Source organism: Falco cherrug, chromosome 4, assembly GCF_023634085.1.
Source record: "Falco cherrug isolate bFalChe1 chromosome 4, bFalChe1.pri, whole genome shotgun sequence".
Classification (NCBI taxonomy): Eukaryota; Metazoa; Chordata; class Aves; order Falconiformes; family Falconidae; genus Falco; species Falco cherrug.
In genome coordinates, this window is record NC_073700.1 from 78080052 (window position 1) to 78088032 (window position 7981).

The 7981-nt window shown below is 41.5% G+C and overlaps 1 non-coding gene across 1 annotated transcript; it reads right to left on the minus strand.

Annotated features, from left to right (window-relative positions):
* Nucleotides 1-339: 339 nt before the first annotated feature.
* Nucleotides 340-6797, minus strand: SEM1 (SEM1 26S proteasome subunit). The gene is made up of 3 exons (XR_008732007.1): nt 3252-6797; nt 2401-2494; nt 340-438 (listed from the first exon to the last, which is right to left on the minus strand). It is a non-coding gene; the product is annotated as an SEM1 26S proteasome subunit (transcript).
* Between the last annotated feature and the right edge of the window lie 1184 nt (nt 6798-7981).

Sequence of the window (7981 nt, forward strand, 5' to 3'; positions counted from 1 at the left end):
TTTAATTGGAATACAAGAGTGTTTTGTTTCTTTTTGACATCTCCACATCCGCTATGACAGAAATGTTCTCTCATCTTCACTCTGGTAATTAAAATAGTTCCCCATGATAGGAGCTGGTGCAACAGCATCAGCCACTGACAGATCATTAGTAGCTTTCTAGGCAAGTCCGTGAATTCTGTCACACAAGGCATTTCAGAACCAAAATACAAGTTACCAGGTGAGTAGAGGCTGAATGTATGACTAGACTAAGATTAAAAACTTTATTTTTTATACAAAACATTAATAAATCCAAGCAGATAATGAACTAAGTATGTCTTCTCATTCTCCGCCTTTTCTTCCTTTCTCAACATAGTCTATCCACAGTTCAATGTTAAACCACTCCATATTCAGCAAAACTATGAGGTTTCCATCTTGTATCCATGTTTTTCTAATTCAGCTCTGTATAGAAAAACAGAGAAGTATATTAAAACATACAAATAAAACACTGCCAGACATTTGATTTTTTTAAAAATTAAATATACTGCACAATATACAATCATTTTAGAATATGAACATGTCATACTGCTTTTTGGTTCATACCAATAACCTTAACCTCACTTACTCTACAGTTCCAACTTCAGCTTAGTATCTCAGATCACTAGAAGTGACTTCTAAGTGAAAAATTCAAATACTTCTTTTAATCATAGTTATTGCCCTCTGATCCATCATGGCTGAAACAAAACTATATGGCACAAGGCAGCACCTGTGAGCCTGCAACAACTCCAGACACATTAGAAAAAACAAAATATTATCTTATACAGTTATTCTCAAGATTTCCTTAAACCAAATGAGCTCACTAATCTGAATGACTTAAATGCAGGTACTCCCAAAATCATTTTATCTTTTTCTTTGTTTTCAATAGATATCGGAGTGCACTATTTTTAAATCTCAGTGCAATACAACTTCCAGTGAACAATTCTGAGGGAAAAAGATTGCTTTGTTCCCCTTAGCTGTGGCCAGGACAGCGAGTCAGCAACATCACTCCTGCCCTGTCCCCACTTTGCTTCCCACCTGCCTCCAAACACACCAGCCAGAAGCACATCCTGCTTTATCTCCTAGTCTTAGTATATGCACATTTAAATGCAGTAGTCCAAATCCCTAGAAGTATTTCAGGTTAGTTTACATATTTAGTAGCAGAATTTCAGAAGTAGAGACCTGCAGGATTTTCTTTCTAGAGATGAAATAAAAACATGGTGCAACCAAGCGATGTTGCAAACTATCATTTTAACACTAGTATATGTTCACCAATACTACAGGCTACAATTAAGGCACAGTTATTGAAGGTTTGTCAAAATTAACTATGTTCATCAAGAATTACACTACCCCTTGAAAGTCTGTTTCATTACATATCAACTTGTTTTCCAATATTACACTTTAACTGCCTTTCAACCTTCTAAGAAACAACTATATCAAAGACTATTCTTTTATCTTCTCATAAAGGATCACCTTCATCAGACTAAAAGGGAGATCAACCAAGGAACTGTTTAATCAGGCTGTACTACAGAAAGTTTGCTCCTCATGCAACATACTGAAGGATTAATCATAAAATGTGACTTTGTATTGATGCTTGAATCAAGTTATAACTACGCATAAGTAACAGATTAGCTGAAACTACAAGTGACAAAGAGGATTAAACAACTGAACTAGAGGTAATTCTTCACTAAAAGTGAAAATTGCTATCACTTTTTTAAAGCATGTGATTAACAATTATTTTGCTGTTGTTGCTCATAAACAGCATGTTCATCACAAACAAGGGAACTTACACATTAGTATAGATAACTGACCTCTAAAAAATTTGTCCATTTGGACAGAGAATAGCAATACTATTTGAAGGTACAGGAAAAAAAACCCCAAACACTTTACACTTTGTAACAACATACTTTGCATACCACATAGCATGGAAGATATAATCTTAGATCCTTTGCCATTGATCTTTGCAGTACAATTCAGAATTCCCACACATATGTAGAAGAGTCCTTACAAAAGGATTTCTTCATGTTAAATTGAAAAAATATCAACTGTATCACAATTAGCAGATATCTTTGCACTGTTTAAAGTTGCATAACACCGCAAAAGTCTGAACACATCAATGACATAAGGCATATTTCAGAGCTCACAGTACAATTATTAAAAGATGAAACGCTGATTGAGCACTTCACTGTGCTGTAATCCCTTAAGTCAGGTTTTGAAAGGCTTTAGATAGAAAAGCACAAAGCAGAGCTTTCATTTATTTCTGTTTCAGGTACCTATTTTTTATTCTAAAGCAAGCAGATTTCAAACTTTCAGATATTAACTAAACAATGCCATTTTAAACATTTTACCCATCTTTTAGAACAGTAAGTTAAAAATAAATAAAGTTACCTTAACTGATTGGAGAAATCATCTTCTACATTGTCATCATCCCAATTGTCTTCCCACACATGTGCATCTTCATCTTCATCTAAACCAGTCCAATCTAAAGACAGGAAAAGAGGTCTAAATATTGTATGATGCTTTGCTTTGGTACCATGTCATATTGACAGATGAGCTTAGCCTCTGGGTAAGGTAGACTTCTGCTGGTAATTCTAACAGAAAAGTCTGGATCATATTTAAGTGTTTATAAGACAGAAAGATCTAAGATACACCTCACAATTTGTAGAATTATAACAAAATTGCAACTTGGTTAAAAAAACCCATTACACACTTCACATCATGGCTTGCAGGATAACACATTCATGACAGACATTCTGCATACAAATGGACAAGCTGTAGCATCATCACAAAAAGAAAGCAGTATTGAGTACTTAGTGCAGTTCCAGACCTGTATTTAAATGTTTTTTCTAAATAAAAAAGTAAATATATACCAAATGCTTTTGCCAAAACACATACACACAGATCCTCAACTCGCTCACATCAGATGCAGACAGTCTATGGTTAAACGCCAAAAACGTATCTGTGAGGCAGAAGCAAAGGCAAATTGAGACAGGCATCTGCAAAGGCAGTTGCTACCCGTAACTGGCTACTTCTGGGTTTCCAAGGCAGCAGAAGCTGTTTCCTTAGACAGGCAAGACACTAAATGTCCATTTGCTAATAAATTTCTATTTTTCCTATAATAATCTGGCACATCACTCTTGATAAATTCCTCATCACCCACTCAATGCTTCATTATTAAAAAAAGGGTTAAGATCAGGCTAACTAGTTAGTTTAGAAATATAACAAAAATGAAAACTCACGAAGGCTCAGAATCACTGTGTAAATACAAGTCAGTTTACTTCACTGGGGAACAGTTTCTCAGTTTGCTCCCAGTGAAAGACACACAGTTTTTCTAATGTTACCAAAATAAGAAGCATCCTGATTTTGACACTTGTGACATTCTATTTCTCAGTCTGTTAGTATATTTAAAGAGATAACACTATTTTTCCCCTTACAATTCAGTAAGCCATCTGCTGCCTATTCAGAGAAAGCTTTGAGGACTAAAGCCCAAAGAAATATTAAACATTGATGGAGGTATGGGGAAAAAAAAAGCTAGTAAGGTAAAAGATTAAAAACCAACTCACTGTTAACAACTGACTTTCTAAGAATGAAGGCTGGTCCTTCCATTTTCGACTCCTTTTTCTGACACTAACAGGCAACAATATTAATATTCGAGATTCACCAAGACAGGAAAATCCATTTGTAACTGATTAAAGACGCATACATAAAAGGCATGCAATTAAACTTCCCTACTCAAATAAGTTATATAAGGGGAAAAAGTGAAGGAGCATAGAAATCCTACTGGTCCTAAGGACAGCAGAAGGAGGAACTGGGAAGAAAACATGAAGAAAAAAAATGCAGGATAAAAAAAAACATCATTTGAATTTAGTTGTATTGCTAGTTGCTTGAAGGGAAGGACTTTTGAGAACCATCTGCAATAAGCTTTCCCTGTTTATATGCAATGTTTTCTTTTTTTTTTAATGAGCTTTACCACTCATCATTTACCTGGATTTCAACGATACAAAAAACAAAGCTCAAAACAGTTTAAAATGAACACAAAATCAAACTTCTCTATCTACTAACAAGCAAGCAGCTCAGGCAGCTCCACAAATCGGAGGGAAAAAAAAAAAAAGAGATATAAAAACCCCTAGTAACTAGTATCCAGCACAGCAAAGAGCAGCTTCAATCATTAAAGGTCAGTTGGGGAGACTGTGAGAACAGGCTCCAAATCACACTAGGTGAGTAGGAGTCAAAAAGGCCTATGTCATCTTCCACACTGAGCGGAAGAGAGTGAAAACAAAGCCTAAATTATATTCTCATCACTGCAGGTACAAGATTCTACAATATTCTGTATGTTGACACTACACCCCAGAATTGCATACTAAAGTTACTATTACAAGCTACATTATATGCCTGTGACTCAATAAAAGTAAAAAAAATCTGGGACTGGAAGTGTTAAGAGCATCTGAGAGCCTGCTATCATTAAATATTACTAACAGACACCAAAACTAAAAAAAAAAATAAATTATCAATTTTTATAAACTTGTCATGTTAGTCCTTACATTTTTATATATATATATATATAAATATACTAATCATTGATTGCCATATTTTGCACTTGGGAAAACAAAAACCAGGTTTTAGAGCATAAAAAACCTAAAATCCTATCATTTTACATGTTACGTTTTACACTCTGAAAAGCATTGTACAAGGAGTTCTTAAGAGACCAATTCACATACACTTGAATCTACCATGCTATATACTTATGCAATACTTCAAATAAAGTGTCCTATAAAAATAGGACAGATTTGCTTTTGATACATAAACTTGATTTGATAAATTGTTTGAAGAAAAATTTTAAGTCTGAATAAAAGACATTCCCAAAAAGCCAGTGTTTTTGTCCCTTAACATAAGTTTGTATCATCTAATTTCCTTTGGATAAAAACTGGGTAACAGAGGGCAAAGTTTTTCTGCCGCATAGAAAATAGTGGTTAATTTGAAACAACAACAATTTGACATGGGTTTAAGCAACTGGTTATCATAATTCTTTCCTAAGTACTGAAGCTAACAGTCAAAGTGGTCTGAACTTCTTTATAACATCTCAAAATTATTCTCTCACTTGGAAGATTTAAGTGGGCCTCCTTAGAATTTGTTTTTTGCAAGACAGATCAGCGAGAAGCCTGACTGTAGTCATTCTTATAAATAAATAAATCTCTGTTCCACCGAGAAAGTTTTCACAGTACTTTGTTTTAGTAGTACAACTAGATTCAAGTAGAATTAGTTTCATCTTCTCTAACAGCATCTCAGTGCCCTGACCAATCCTAGGTTCAGAAGCATGCTTCAAAGAGTACCATCATACCTGCTGCAAATATTTAATTTACATTAAATAAGATAAACTTTTTTTGAGCGTTTAGGAAACATATGGAAAAGAAGTGCTACTCTTCTCAGTTGAGTTTAGCTATCATCTCGACTCCGTTAGTAACAACTTCTGTCAGTAAGTGCAAAAATATTATTTTTACTGGTAGCGAAGGATTCAGAGCACCTAAGGCTTGTAAGGCCACAGAAAAAAAAAACCACCCACATGTAACCAAGACATCACAGAAAAAAAACCTGTAACATTTCTCATTATCCACAGCTTAGGCCAATTCCCAGAATTAAGGACAATGAAAACAACCATGCCCTCATGAGGGTCTTATCAAGACTACATTTATAAAAGGACACAGAGTTGCTTTATTGAAGTTGAGATTTAATTTCCTCATTCAATATATGTGAACCTATGGAAAGCAAACCAAGACATAAATTGTGCTTCAGAAAATAAAGAGACTCAGAATAGCTACAGAGCATGTTGTAATAAGTAACTAAGGGTAATTTGCTGATCAAATGGGCTTTTAACAAACGGAATGATCTTGCTGCAACAGATTTGAGAACGTTCTGTCTGGCGAGAAAAGAGTTAACCATGAGGTTTCGAGATGTACTTTCTCAAGGCCAATGTTAAACCATAATCTCATGTTACTATGACAACCTTTGTCTTCGTCTAGACCTTAGTGTAAAAATAGATTAGTTTTGTAATATACAGCTTCCTGCTACGGGACTGAGAGCATAACTGTTTGCTTAAACCGGCCTTGAAGTTGAGGATAAAAGGGCTGTGTTACTTGTTGGAATTTGCGAGCCTGGAGGGAGCTGCGACTCCCCGGCCGCCCAGCGCGCTGTTTTTGCTTTCCTGCCTTAATAAATACTTAGTAAATTTATTTCGTACTCTAGTTATTTCAATTTCAACTATAACAATGTTATTTCCTTTTCACCTTTTTCCACCTCACACTCGGTTTCCAGCCCTCATCCCTCCTCTCCCCAGCGATTCTCATCTCAAGAGCTGAGATGCTCCAAGTTCCTCCCGCACTTCTTTCCCGCTCCCTCCCGCACAATGACACAGCACTCCGAGTGCGACGTGCCCAGCACTGAAACCAGCACAGCCGGCACGGGCAGCACGACCGTGCCTGACCCCGGCTCTGACGCGGCCGCAGCCCCGCACCTCTGGCCGCAGCGGGGGGCAGGCACCCGCGGGGCACCACAACGCCGCTGCCGCACGGCGGGAGCGCGGCATGCAGCACCGCCGCGGAGTCCCCGAGGGCTGCTCTGCGGCCAGGGCCCCGCTGGCAAACTGCGGCCCGGTCCCGCCACCGCTCCCGCCCGCTCCTTCCCCGCCGCGGCCGACAGGGCCGGCCCAGGCCGCGGCCTACCGGCGGAACCGCCGCGGCCTACAGGCGGAACGGCCGCGGCCGCCACTCCCGCCTCCTGCTCTTCCCGCCCCCGCCCGGCCCGGCACCTTCGGCCGGGAACTCCTCAAACTCGTCGTCCTCCTCCAGGAGCCCCAGATCCACCGGCTGCTTCTTCTCCGACATGCTCGGCCTGCCGCCCCAGCACCGCGTCCCGCCGCCCGCGGAGACCGATGGGAAACCGGCAGCCGCCCCCGCGCCTGCGCCCTGCTGCAGCCTGCCGCGGCTCCCGGACGCCTGGCCCCGCCCCGCCGCGCCCGCCCGCCCGGGCCCCGCCCCCGCGCCCCCTCTGCGCCCCACAGGGCCGGCGCGGGCGCTCCCGGCTCCCTCCGGGCTCCCCGCCGGCCCGGCCCGCGCTGCCTCCCCGCCTCCCGCTGGGGTCCCCTGCGGGCGGCCTTCCCGGCGCAGGCAGCCCGCCGGCCCGGGCTCCCCGCTGCCACCCGCGCTGTCTCGGAGCCCGGCCGCGCAGCATCGGCCGCAGCCGTGCCGGGGGGCAGGGAGGAGGAGAGGCCGTACGGCGGGTACGCGCCCGCCGCCGTCTGTGCGCGCCCCCACCCTCCGCAACGGCCCCCGCGGCTGCCGGCCCGGAGGGTCCCCAGCCGGGGCTGGTGGCAGCGGGATCCGTCGCTCGGGAATGAGCTCGGGCTGCCCGGAGCTGGCGGTGCCGCATAGGCCCGAGCTGAAAGATACCCCCGTGTGGAAAGCGTCAAGCGTGTTTCCGATACTGTGGGCAGAATAAATCTGTCCACTGCAACAGCAGACCAAATTATACAAGCTGCTGCCGCTGCCGAACACGTGTGCTCTTTATATTCTTTCATTATTGATCTATACTCAGGCAAAACCTATCAAGTATCAGCCCTCAGTCCTTCTAATCTGTAACCTATGGTGGTGGGGGGTTCTGAAACATTGTTTCAAAACCTACATCTAATTTACTATCTTAAATTCCTTGTTCATCGCATCAGAGAAACAAGGAAGCAGCTGGAAAGGGAGATAATGCCGAAACTATTCAATCAGAGTTAGGATGTTACATGAAAAATACAAACGTCTTTTTTTAAAAATATTCCAAAGTGTATTCATTTCACTTAATTCTAGATTCTGTTGACAATTTAAACAAAGTTCAACATTTAACTAGCCCGAACAAGTCTGTGCGTGTGGCAGCTCCAATGGCTCCTCTCTAGGCAATCACCTTGTAACAGCACTGCCGGTGTGTCGGAGGG